Source organism: Pan paniscus, chromosome 21, assembly GCF_029289425.2.
Source record: "Pan paniscus chromosome 21, NHGRI_mPanPan1-v2.0_pri, whole genome shotgun sequence".
NCBI lineage: Eukaryota > Metazoa > Chordata > Mammalia > Primates > Hominidae > Pan > Pan paniscus.
This window is the reverse complement of record NC_073270.2, coordinates 44,194,023-44,207,908: the sequence shown is the minus strand read 5'-3', so window position 1 is coordinate 44,207,908 and position 13,886 is coordinate 44,194,023. Positions and strand designations below refer to the sequence as shown.

General features: G+C 44.2%; 1 protein-coding gene across 8 annotated transcripts in view; it reads right to left on the bottom strand.

Moving 5' to 3' along the window:
- Nucleotides 1–10,665, bottom strand: part of RALGAPB (Ral GTPase activating protein non-catalytic subunit beta) — a 106,875-nt gene extending 96,210 nt beyond the window's left edge. For all 8 annotated transcript variants that reach the window (XM_063601124.1, XM_063601125.1, XM_063601126.1 and 5 more), the window contains exon 1: nt 9,441–10,665. The gene's annotated coding sequence lies outside the window, so the exon portion shown is untranslated. The remainder of the gene's footprint in view (nt 1–9,440) is intronic.
- Nucleotides 10,666–13,886: the final 3,221 nt, after the last annotated feature.

The following is a 13,886-nucleotide window of genomic DNA, read 5'->3' as shown; positions in this document are numbered from 1 at the left end:
GAATCTCTTGAAGCTGGGAGGGTGAGGTTTCAGTGAGCCGAGATGGCGCCACTGCACTCCAGCCTGGGCAACACAGCAAGACTCTGTCTCAAAAAAAAAAAAAAAAAAAAGATAAACATACAGCTGTGACTAAAGATTAGAAGGATGGTAGAGAAATGCAAGTACAGTTGACCCTTGAACAACATGGGTTTCAACTGCTAAGGTCCACTTACATATGGATTTTCTTCCATTTCTGCCACCCCTGAGACAGCAAAACTAATGCCTCCCCTTACTCCTCAGCCTACTCAACATGCAGATGATGAGGATGAAGACCTTTATGATCCACTACCACTTAATGAATAGTAAATATATTTTCTCTTCCTTCTAATTCTTAATAACGTTTTCTTTTCTCTTACTTTAAGAATATAGCATATAATATATATACAAAATATGTATTATTTGACTGTTTATGTTATTGGCCAGGCTCCTGGTCAACAGAAGACTATTACTAGTTTTGGCAGAGTCAAAAGTTACATGAAAATTTTTGATTGCACAGGGTCAGTGCTCCTAACCCTTATGATGTTCAAGAGTCAACTGTAGTTTTAACTTAGTGGTAGAAATGTTGGTACAACTTAATGTAATATGTTTTTATTACTACATCTTCATGTCATAGAATTGGTAAGTATATGTCAGCATCCTGACTATACATATGAACATTCAGAGACACTGGCGGGGACCACCAAGTAGACTTATTCAATAAACAGCTATTAACCATCTATTTTGTCCAATGCAGTGTTAAAACCATGAAGAAGAAAGATTAATAGGACTTGGTTCCTGTTTTCAATGAGTTTATGGCTTAATTAAGGAGATTAAGATGTATACATTGATATGGTTTGGCTCTGTGTCCCCACTCAAATCTCATCTTGAATTGTAACTCCCACAATTCCCATATGTCATGGGAGGAACCCTGTGGGAGGTGACTGAATTATGGGGGCAAGTCTTCACTGCGCTGTTCTCATGACAGCGAATGAATCTCACGAGATCTGATGGCTTTTTAAAAACTGGAGTTTGCCTGCACAAGTTCTCTCTTTGCCTGCCGTCATCCACATAAGATGTGTCTTGATCTTCCTTGCCTTCTGCCATGATTGTGAGGCTTCCCCAGCCACATGGAACTAGGATTTCTCCATTAAACCTCTTTCTTTTGTAAATTGCTCAGTCTTGGGTATGTCTTTATCAGCAGCATGAAAACAGACTAATACCTACCATAAATAACTGTAACATAAGTTAGAACATTAAAATGTTGAATGTGATATTTTTAAAAACTATAGGCAAGACACCATGGAAGTTCAAAGGAACAAGATTACTTTTGATTGAAAGATAGGCTGAGCTGGAAAACAACAGGGTAAGATCAGGGAAGACTATAGATACAGAGCATACGAATTGTGCATTGAAGGAAGGGTATAATTTTGATGGAGGTAAGAAAATTGAGGTGATAAGACTGAGGGTAAAAAGGGGCAGATGAGGCGGGGCGCAGTGGCTCACGCCTGTAATCCCAGCACTTTGGGAGGCCGAGATGGGCAGATCACGAGGTCAGGAGATCAAGACCATCCTAACACGGTGAAACCCCGTCTCTACTAAAAATACAAAAAAAAATTAGACGGGCGTGGTGGCACACGCCTGTAGTCCCAGCTACTCAGGAGGCTGAGGCAGGAGAACGGTGTGAACCTGGGAGGCGGAGCTTGCAGTGAGCCAAGATTGCGCCACTGCACTCCAGCCTGGGCGACAGAGCGAGACTCCGTCTCAAAAAAAAAAAAAAGGGGGGGGGTGGGGGGGGTTGCAGATAAAAGAGAGAACAAAATACATAGAAGAGCCAAGTGTGATGGCTCATGCCTGTAATCCCAGCACTTTGGGAGGCCGACGCAGGTGAAATCACCTGAGGTCAGGAGTTCAAGACCAGGCTGACCAACATGGTGAAACCCCATCTCTACTAAAAATACAAAAACTAGCAGGGCGTGGTGGTGTGCGCCTGTAATCCCAGCTACTCAGGAGGCTGAAGCAGAGGAATCGCTTGAACCCAGGAGGCGGAGGTTGCAATGAGCCAAGATCACGCCACTGCACTACAGCCTGGGTGACAGAGCGAGACTCCGTCTCAAAAAAAAAAAAAAAGAAAGAAAGAAAAGAAAATACATAAAAGAAAGGAAACTTGCTTCAGGTAGCAAAAAAAAAAAAGCACTAGAAACTGAAAACCCAGAGCCAAAGGAAAGAAAGCTATATGTAGAAGGTGGTAAGGTTTCAAAGGTAAGCAGTGACCAATTTTGAAGGACTCTGAATGTTAGGATTGAATATTTGTAATTAATTCAGTAAAACTGGAGGCAGAAAATGAGCAAAAGTTTAACCTTATCTTAGCCGGGCATGGTGGCACACACCTGTAATCCCAGCTATTCGGGAACCTGAGGCATGATAATCGTTTGAACCCAGGAGGTGGAGGATGTAGTGAGCCAAAATCGCACCACTGCACTCCAGCCTGAGCAACAGAAGAAGACCCTGTCTCAAACAAAAAAAAAAAGAAGAAAGTTTAACCTTACCACAGGCATGACACATTGGGAACTAAATTTCCATTAAAGTAATTTGATGGAAGTGTCCAAGATACACTGAAGGGATAGTAGAAGAGCAAACTCCAATGTGGCTACCATATAGGCTAAGGTTGAGGGCGGTCAGGGGGGTAACGGGGAGGTTTCAGGCACTGTAGTGAGATATAATGATATAACTGTCAAGTTAGATGATTAAGGACTTCAACTGCTATATTAGGGATCCTGAGTCCCCTCCCCAGGTGGCTGTCTGCTATCAACCTGAGCTGCTAGCAGAGAAACCTCTACCTTCAATGCTCCAGAAGTAAATATAATGGGAAGAAGGGGAAGAAGTCAACAGTGCTCCCCTGCAGATCCCTTAATTTCCTTCCAAACTCTATATGTACTCATTTTCTAGGTATTCTCTCTGGAGGTTGTGTGTGCTGGGTAACAGCTTATGGCTTGTAAGCACCACCGCAAAATAACATGCAAGTTTGGTCTAAATGACAAATTACCAAAATAATCAATACAATGGTGGACACTCTAAGACCATAGCCTGACATTAATTACATCAATTGATTCAAACAATATTTATTACATGCCTTCTATGCAACAAGCACAGAAAATAAACAACATCCCTGTTCCCAAGGAGCTTCAAGTCTCATTACAAAAAACAATTCTTTAAAACTTTGTAAAGTACATCCAGACATCAGTTATTTCATTAAACAAACATTAAACACCAGCTACATGTCAAATTTGTCCTAGGATTTAGGACACATCCTAATATAAACAAAACACAATGGCTGCCCAAGAGAAAGTTTCATAGTGAGGAAGACAAGAGAAATCAAAGATGACACCATGGTACAGTAGTATTCAATATGGTAACTGATGAGTTATGACAGCAGCATAATACAACAAAACAAACTACTTGAGGCTGGATGTGGTGGCTCACATCTGTAACCCCAGCACTTTGGGAGGCCGAGGCGGGTGGATCACTTGAGGTCAGGAGTTTGAGACCAACCTGGCCAATATGGCGAAGCCTCATCTCTACTAAAAATACAAAAATTGGCCGGGTGCAGTGGCTCATGCCTGTAATCCCAGGACTTTGGGAGGCCGAGGTAGGCAGATCACCTGAGGTCGGGAGTTCGAGACCAGCCTGACCAACATGGAGAAACCCTGTCTCTACTAAAAATACAAAATTAGCTGGGCGTGGTGGCGCATGTCTGTAATCCCAGCTACTCAGGAGGCTGAGGGAGGAGAATCACTTGAACCCAGGAGGTGGAGGCTGCGGTGAGCCGAGGTGGCGTCATTGCACTCCAGCCTGAACAACAAGAGCAAAACTCTGTCTCAAAAATAAAAAATAAAATAAAATAAATAATAATAAAAATAAAAAAATTAGCCGGGTGTGGTGGCGGCTGCCTGTAATCCCAGCTACTCAGGAGGCAGAGGCAGGAGAATTGCTTGAACCTGGGAGGCGAAGGTTGCAGTGAGCTGAGATCACGCCACTGCACTCTAGCCTGGGTGACAGAGCGAGACTCCGTCTCAAAAAAAAGAAAAACTACTTGAGATCTTGCTTGAGCACAATGTACCTTTGCATAATTTATCATTTTCAAAGAGCTTTTACATGTTACTTCATTTTATTCCAATAACAACCCTAGAAGGTTAGGTGAGACAGACGTCACTAACCACTAGGTAAGGAAACAAAGTAAAGCTATGACTTGCTCAGGATCACATCAAGTAACAGCAGATCTGGGACAAGAAACTCCACCTCTTGCCTCAAAGTGCAATGCTACTTCCCTTTGTCCTGACTCCATACCTCACCATATGACTTTGGATAAGTCAACTGGCATTTCTCTTTTTGAGACAAGGTCTCACTCTGTCGCCCAGGCTACAGTGCAGTGGCACGATCTCGGCTCACAGCAGCCTCTGCCTCCCAGGCTTAAGTAATCCTCCCACTCAGCCTCCCAAGTAACAGACCACAAGTGTGTGTCACCATGCTCCGCTAATTTTTAGAAAAGTTTTTATAGAGACAAAGTCTCATTATGCTGTCCAGGCTGGCCTCAAACTCCTGGGCTCAAGCAATCCTCCCACCTCGGCCTCCCAAAGTGTTGGGTTTACAAGTCAGCCACCGCACTCGGCGACCTGGCATTTCTTTGTCATAGTTTCCTCATCTGTAAAACAGGGAGAATACCTACAGTGCCTATCTAGAGTGACCTGGGAGAAGGATCAAATAAAGCAATCTAAGTTGACATACTTTGAAATGTACCAATGGAAGGTACACATTATAAGACATGCCTATTTCTCTTGTGAAAAATAGGATACAGGGTGCTAAAACACTGAGCAAATAAATAAACTGTGCTTTTTTAAAGTGCACCAAATTCATCCATATAACCTCATGACTCATATTTCTGTTGCAGTCCCATTGACCCCATAAGGCAAACATCAATAAAGCTGGCAAAAAAGGAATGTATTCACCTATGTACCAGATGCTATTAGAGATCCTATCAAACACCTGAATTACAGGAAACAAAGACAGGTTCTGCCTGCATCTCTCCCAAAACATGGAAAATGGTAGTTTTTGGTAAGCTACCCAAAGAACGTTTGAATACCCTGTCTGCCCCCTACCAGCACCACCACAGTTCTCATCTTTTATGCCTGAGACCTTCTCTGAGGCATAAAACAGACCTCTGTCCAATACAGCAGCTATTTCATGTAACTATTTAAATTGTAAAAACTTTTAATTTTAATAGTTTTAAGTTTAAACTATTTGAGTCAAACATCACTTCCTTGGTTACACTAGTCATTTTAAGTGCTTACAAGTCACATGTGGCCAGTGGCTACCATATTAGAGCAAGTAAGATTTAGTTCCATGATTGCAGAAAATTCTATCTGACAGAGCTGCTTCAGATACTACGCTATTATTTTATTATAACTTTGATTAGACTCCTTGAGGACAGGGGCCGTGTCTTATTTATCTTTGTATTCCCAGTTTATATAGCTAAGTGCATTTCACACACCAAGTACTCACTATCCTCAACTGTACCAGGGTGTGAAAGCGATATGCGTTCAGTAAAAACCGTACTCTGATTATCCACATAACCATTGTTTTTCACTTTCAGTACAATATTCAATCAATTACATGAAATATTCAACACTTTATTATAAAATAGGCTTTGTGCTAGACAATTTTGCTCAACTGTACGCTAATGTAAATGTTCTGAGCATGTTTAAGGTAGATGAGGCTAAGCTATTCTGTTCAGTAGGTATATTAAATGCATTTTTGGCTTACAATCTTCTCAACTTTGATAGGTTTATTGGGAAGTAATCCCATCATAAGTCGAGGGGCCTCCAGATATCTAATTGAGTTTCTCAAACATAGCAGATCACTCTCTCCCTTTCCCTATCCCATGCACACACAGACATGCAAACACAACACAACAATACACAAGACAACCTTTCTCATGGGGAAGGGGTCGGGGGTGAAAGGGGACACCGTCCAGAGGAAGGAGGCCCGCTTTCTAGTCCTGGAGGTGCTAGAAGCTAACCATGTAGCCTTGACCAAGTTACTTTCCGCATCTATAAAAAGTTAGAATGAAACTCCATGCACCTTAATTTTAAAACTTAAATCATCTCGCACCAAAGAAAATCAACTATTCTGCCCAAAAAGTCTTTGCACATGTCAGGAAACACACCTGCTAACACTGATGAGTACCTCATATTAAACAGAATCCATTTCTAGGTCCCAAGCTATCATGATTAGAGTCACTTTTGTTCTCTGAGCATGTGGAATTTTTCACCTTTACTTTGGGGCACAACTACAGAGTTAAACCTTCAGCCTTAAAGATTGAGTTTCTTCCATGTGCTAAAGCAAGAACTGGATACTGTGTCCATATCTGATCAGACACACAAGGACAAGTTTCTTGAGTATCTGAATTTAACATAAGTTGTCCCATCAGTTTCTATTAGTGCTAAGCCTAAAACTGACCAAATAATACAAAATGGAACCAAGAAAATTTTTCTATAACAATCCTTATAAAGAATATTTTCTGGGCTGGGGACGGTGGCTAATGCCTGTAATCCCAGCACTTTGGGAGGACTAGGCAGGCAGATCACTTAAGGTCAGCAGTTCGACATGAACCTGGCCAACATGGCGAAACCCCCTCTCAACTAAAAATACAAAAAAATTAGCCAAGTGTGGTGGTGGGTGCCTGTAGTCCCAGCTACTCAGGAGGCTGAGGCAGGAGAATCGTTTGAACCCAGGAGGCGGAGGTTGTAGTGAGCTGAGATTGTGCCACTGCACTCCAGCCTGGGGGACAGAGCAAGACTGCATCTCAAAAAAAAAAAAAGAAAAAAAAATATTTTATGAAATGTGTTTTTAATTCAGTCTACATACTTTGTCATGTTTAATTGCTATACAAAAAAAAACTTTATTGTCCAAAAACCTCCTCATAATGACCTTCACACACATATTCACTAACTTTTGCAAATCCTTACACGGTTTTAAGACCAACCAAGAACAAATCCAATCTGAATTATTGGTCTGCCTTCCTTTAAACTTGTAAATATGGCAAATGGGGCAATGGCAGTTCAGGCATTCTGCAATAAATATGTGCTAAATTTGTCAATTCCTGTGACAACATGATTTTACTCTTCATTAAGTACTTAACGTCATCTCTCCTGGTGAACAGGACCAAACATTACCAATGGTAATCCCATCTGCTTGTATTTACCAAATACCAACAAGGCAGTGGCATTTAGTGGATGACAACTAAACACTTTTTTGGACAATGAAGTAGGGAACACATGCAAAGGTCTAACAGTAATAAAAAGACTTTCCCTACAGACATGATTGCGTCTGATTGTGATAGAATCAGACATTAAAAATCAAACAATGTTGATTGCACATGGTTAGTTACACAGTGCCTTGCAATTGGTAAGAACTCAATGTGTGTGTTCAACTGCTGGACAAATCACTGAACATAACTAGAATACTCACTCCTAAGCAAAAAGAACAAAACTCTATAAGCTGGGAACTACCAAACATGTTTTACAAAAATGGAAAAAGAGAAGAATCTGTTCGCAACATGATCTATCTACGACATAAAAGGACCCAAACATTCCACTGAGTAAAAGCTTTGTGAGTCTGTATGTCAAAGCACTGGAAGGAATACAGAGATGAAGAAAACATAGTCCCTGCCCTAAAGCTTCTCATAATCTAGAAGTAGGGATAGAACTACAACTCAGAAAAATAACTGATAAGTTTCACTACGATGTTCCTAAAGAGCAAATTGGAAGGACTCAAGGTGGGTAGGGGTCAGGGACAGAGGTATCTTGAAGGGAATGCTTAAAGCTAATGCAGCCAGAGACAGGAAGAAAAGGGTATGTAGGCCTGGCACGGTGGCTCGCATCTGTAATCCCACCACTATGGCGACCATAGTGGGTGGACTGCTTCAGCCCAGGAGCTTGAGACCAGCCTGGGCAACATGAAGAAACCCCATCTCTACAAAAAAAATTCAAAAATTAGCCAAGCGTGGTAGTCCCAGCTACTTGGGAGGCTGAGGTGGGAGGACTGCTTGAGCTCAGGAGGCGGAAGTTGCAGTGAGCCAAGATCATGCCACTGCATTCCAGCCTGGGCAACAGAGCAAGACTCTGTCTAAAAAAAAGAAAGAAAAGAAAAGGGTGTGTATATGTATATAGGAGAGAGCAGAAGTGTGTGCGTTTGGGTGGGATGGCCAGAACGTTCAGAGGATGGTCTAGGCAGACTTCCAGCATATGTAAAAACGACCCAGAGGTTAGAGACGCTACACCTATAAGTACTGTATATTTAGGAAAATTGCAAATGAGCAGTTTGCATAAAATGCATACATTTTAAATGTTCCAGATGACTCAGAATCCCTGCAGAGAATTCCATCCCTAACAGTCTTTCACAAGGTGTAGTGGTCAGTGAACCTAAAGATCTCTGCGGGTGGAACCTGCAAGTTTAACAAGCTCCCAGACAATTCTCCTGCACACTTAAGCTGGAGAAAGAGAGATGCTTTTTGAGATGCAGAATTATCAAATTACATGCGGTTCCCAAACTTTGCTGCAGGCTGGAATCACTTGGGCATCTTAAAAAAAAAAAAAATATTGAAGTCTGGCTTTCAACTCCAGACATTCTGATTGTTTTGGTCTGGGATGCCACATGGGCATCAGAAACCTTTACAATTTCCCCCAGGTGATTCTACAGTGTAGCAAAGTTGGAGAGCCACTGCCCTAATTGTTAAGCACTTGGGTCGGATGCTCCGGTTCAAATTACTAGCTATGTGACCTTGGGTAATTAAGTCACCCAACCACCCAGGGACTCAGTTGCCTCGTCAGTAAAATGGGGACAACAATCCTACCTCACAGGGTTGCTGTGAAGTTAGACGTGGAGAACGTAATGGCCTGGCATGATGCCTGGCGGATAAGAAGCGCTTAATGGGGGTTAGCCGTTTACTCCCATCATCAACTCTTCCTCATCAAAGTGTCACTGTGCAATGGGCAGCATCGTCCCCACTGGGCGGCAGCAATTCGCCTAACCTTTCTGCTGGACCAAATTCTTTGCGGGAGTTGTCTCGCTCCGCTCCAGACCCGCCCCCTCCCCCCAGGTTGCCAGGAGAGAGCTTCGCCTGGCCGGGGTAGCTCCCAAGGATTAGACCGGGTTTACACAGACTCGACAGCAGCCGCCCACTCCAGGGCCAAGCTTTCCCCGCCCCCGTGGGTCTCCCAAAAATTTGCAGATGAGCTTCCAAAGGCCGGGCCCCTGGAGCACCCAGAGCCGAGAAACAAGCCTCAGCCGTCCCTTGACCGCCGGGAGGGGAAGAGAGGGAAGGAGAGGGGAGGGTCCGGCCGCGGCGGGGCCGGCTGCCCGGTTACCTGAGGCGACGGGCGGGGCCCGCATCGCCGGGGCGGGCGCCGCCGCCGGCCGTCCTCGGCCTTCCGCCTCACGCGACCCGCGCCATAGGGCTGGCGCTTTCACCGCCCTGCCCGGCCGTCCTCAGGCGGTCCGTCAGTCCACCCGTCAGCGACTCTCCCAGGGCGCCAAGGGACGACGAAGGCCACTCGAGCCAGCCGGCTGAGATCTGCTCAGGCAACTTCCGACTGCCAGGGGCGGCGGCGTCAAATAACTCCCCAGCCAAGTGGGCCACTGCGCGTGCGCGGTGCGCCTAATCAGCGCTTTCTACGGGGCTGAACCGGTGGCGTCAAATAATTCCCGAGACACAGAGCCGGAAGCTGCGCCTGCGCAGATATCCCAGATCGCCGCGCGGGACGCATTCCGTTCCTCCCTTTCCGGATCAAGTGGAGAGGGAGGAGTGAAGTGACGGATGCACCTACCTCATCGCGGCACAGAGGAGGCGCTCTACCTGCGTCCTTAGGAATCTTACGGCATCCACTCTACCTGCTTTCGGTGCAGACGGATAAGGGGATTCTCTGCAAGATTCTGGCTCCCACCTAGGTTCTAGGAATTTCTCCCATCCCACCATTACAGCACTCTTCCTCTGAAATGATGCCCTTTGCTCGCCGCCGTCTTATTACACGGGCACAGCATTAATTAGGAACAGTGCTCTATTCCAGGCCCGGTGTGGGTTACAAAGGTGAATCGAACATAAGATTTAGAGCCTCTCATTAAAGAGCTGAATCTGATCGAGATAAGACAGTAGTAATAATACTAAGAGATACTACTTCGAGCACCTGCAATGCGCCAGACATTTTGTAAACAGTACCACTTTCAGTAATTTGCTTTCACTTCAACGAAGAAAATAATACCATTGGAGAGGTACAGCTTAAGTGCTTTGAGAATCTAAAGGAGGAAACTTGGACTGAGAAAGAAGAGGAGGGAGGGATGGTGGAATTCTTCACGGAGGACCTGGCCTTGAGACTGACCTTGGGTATTGAGAGAGGGAGGAGGGGCCAGGGTGTTGAGCAGAGGTGAAGGCACGGTTGTCTGAAAAGCAGAAGGGAGCAAAGAAGATTCTGACTCCTCACCTCAGTTAGAAGAGACTAGGGAGGAATGAGTGATAAGGGAACTAGTATCCTCACAGAAAGGGTAAAACTGAAGAGTGTTTCCTCAAGACCACACCTCACCCCCCAGAAAAATAGCTACAGGAAGGAAGAGGGAAAAGGAGGGTAAGAATGTGCTAGGACAGGAACGAGGCTATGTCCAGGACACTGGATCCAAGCAATACATTTCAATTAAACACAGTGTGGCAAATTATGTAGTTGGCTAACTCAAGATCTATTTCAACCACTCCCTTGCTTTTCTATACTACAGGGGCTGAAAAGCAAAGCACACAGCTCTCAACTTTCTTTGCTGCTAAGGGTGGCAGTGAGACAAAGTCCTGGCCACTGAGATGTAGGCAGAAGTATCAAAGGAGACCTTCCCTTCCTTCTTCCCTTGGAGAAGTTTGTGTCCTTCACTTTTCCCCTGCTTCATGCTTGGAACTGGGTAACACCTGGGAGCACAGCAGCCTAGAGGCCATGAGGAGGGCTGTGCTGACGAAGGTGGAGCAGAAAGACAGGAGCCTGTTTGTTTAAGTCATACTCAAGCAGCTACACAAACCCTGTACTACCTTCCTGTCTTATCGGGATGAGGGATCTTATATATACCAGAGTTTGTTGAGTTTTATGTTACTTGCAACCAGATGCATTCTAACACAATTAATACTGAACCCCTGTAACAGACAAGGGAGGGGTGACTAACTGGAAGAACAACGGGTGATGGGAATTGGAAAAGTGACAGGCACAGAGGATGGGAAAGCTGTCCAAAAGCCCTTGGGGAGATGATGAAAATACAGCTATCACCCTTCTAGTGGTTTCAATTCATTCCTGAAATTCTGCTTCTAGGTGGAAAGCTGTTAAATTTTTCCCATTAATTAAAATGGGCAAAATTGTGTTCAATTCCAGCCTAAGGCACCTAAATATTTTTAACAGAAAAAATATATTGATGCAACAGAAAATTATACAAACAAATAATTTTGCTTAAAATATGGTTTTTACATAACATGTAAGGCAGTAAGACTTACTGCTCTGGACAGAAAGACAAGATTTAATATTAGGTGCAAGTTGGTGGAGGAGAGATGCAAGTGAGTGGTTCTCTAAATGATGGTTTGTTTTTTTAAGACACAGGGCCTCGCTATGTTGCCCAGGCTGGCTTCAAACTCCCAGGCCCAAGCAATCCACCTGCCTCAGCCTCCCAAGTAGCTGGAACTAAAGGCACACATCACTGTGCCTGGCATAAAAGATATGTTTTTTCTGCACTCTTTGCTTATTTTTTAAAACTTTTGAAGGCTTCACTTAAACAAACATAAAAATAAAACACACATACGCACATATACCTCGAGGGAAAATTAAAGACTAAACATTAGAACACTTTGAAACATTTGAGAAAAGCACACATGTGCAATAAACTTAAGAGACACATGAGATGCTAGACATAGTAAAACATTTTGGATCTCCAAACATAGTGCACTATTCAAATTTGTTCCACGGCATGATCTCTAACTAGAAACATCGACTAAACTGGGGAATGTCTTCATCTGAACTGTAATGTCAAAATATCATTTTGTATAGTGTGTTTGGAAAGGCACAGAATTGGAAAAAAGAGGAGCAGCAGTATAAGCTTTTGTGACAGACTTTTTTCCAAAGATCACTACACCAGTCTGTTTTGTTTTATTTACCCTGAAAGCATCATTCTGGGAGATGCCATACCAATCTACATGACCCATCCCATGGTTCTCCTTATGATGTAACCGACACTCCTCCCACTGAGAAGTGGGATTGATGTTCCTTCTCCTTGAGTCTGGCTGAGTCTGTGACCATTCCAACCAATAGGGCAAAAGTGATGCTATGTGATTTCTGGGGCTAGGTCATAAAGAAGACACAGCTTCTACCTGGCTTGCTCCCTATCACAATGCTCACTCTGGGACCCCAGCCACCATGTTGGGAGGAAGCCCAAGCCACATAAGGAAAACATGAAGAGGTGTTCCAGCTACCAGCCCTAGCTAAGTTTCTGGTGACAGTCAGCATCAATAGCCAGACATATGAGTGAGGAAGCCTTCAGATGATTCCAGCCCCCAGGCTTCAAGCCTCCACCCCAACCTGACACCAAGCTGAGCAGGGACAAACTAACCCTATTGAGAGCAGCCCATAAGAGATGTGGATCCATGAAAAATATTGAGCAGTCCATATAGCAGATTCATGAGTAAAATAAACATTGTCATTTACCCCAACCACTAAGTTTTGGGTTAAATTGTATACAGTCACAATAATTGGAACACTTTTCAAGAACTATAATTGAGAAAAGTTTGTAAATGAACAGCTGTATGTGAGATACGTCTGTGGCCATTTTTTTCTTGTTTTATTTTTCCTTCTTTTTTAATTGTGCAGTACCAGCTTGGGGTAGAAATAGTTGGTCAGACCCATTGCTGTTTTCCTGAACCTAAAACAATACTGGCATGGTGTTAAGTGCTCAATGAACATGTGTTGGGTGGATGGATGGCTGGATGGATGGATGGATGAGGGGACGGATAGAAACTTCATTGGCTCAGTGCTGAACCCGCCTTCTTGCTCCTACTGTTAATTCTTAGTGGATAGTATCCAGTGGTTGATGGTAGTAACACCATTAGATTCAGGCAAGTGAGGCCCCTTGTGCCAGACTCTGTGCCTTAAGAGGGTCCTGCACTTTGGACTGTATTCCTCAAAAGTTTGTAAGTGCCCTTCTGGGGCTAGCAATGCCATTTAGGAAGGGTGTCTCTGTCTAGACCAGATCCCATGTGACTCTTGTTGACCACAATTTTCTACCTTGAAATTTTCTAAGTCTCTCTCCAGTGGTTGGGACTAGCTAGGTTGAGTGGTGCCATCTAGGTAGGGCAACCGAGCTCCAGACCAAGTCCTTTCCCTGTGGGTCCCATTTGCTGTTTCTCCTCTTCAGGGTGCTCTCCAACCCTCTCTCTTACCCCTACCCATCTCTCACACATATGTAGGGTCAACCAGATGCCCTGAGAAGCTCCAGAATTCATGTTTATGGAGTCGTCATGGCCAGATCTGGTTCTGAGAGCAGCCTTGCAAGCAGCTCACTCCTGCTGCCTGGTGTAGAATTTCTTTCACTAGATTATATGAGATTAGGCTGTCAGAAATGGTGTTGACATGCTTTCACTCACTTGGACACAGCACGAGTTCAAGGATCTGGGTTCTGCAAATGCTTGTGCTTGAGCTGCCTGAGTGGATATATGCCTTGGCTTATACCTCTGTCTTCAGACCAGAGTACCACCTCTGGCTTATTGCAGCCAGGGTGATCTTGGGGAGGGGGATATGTGTGGCAGG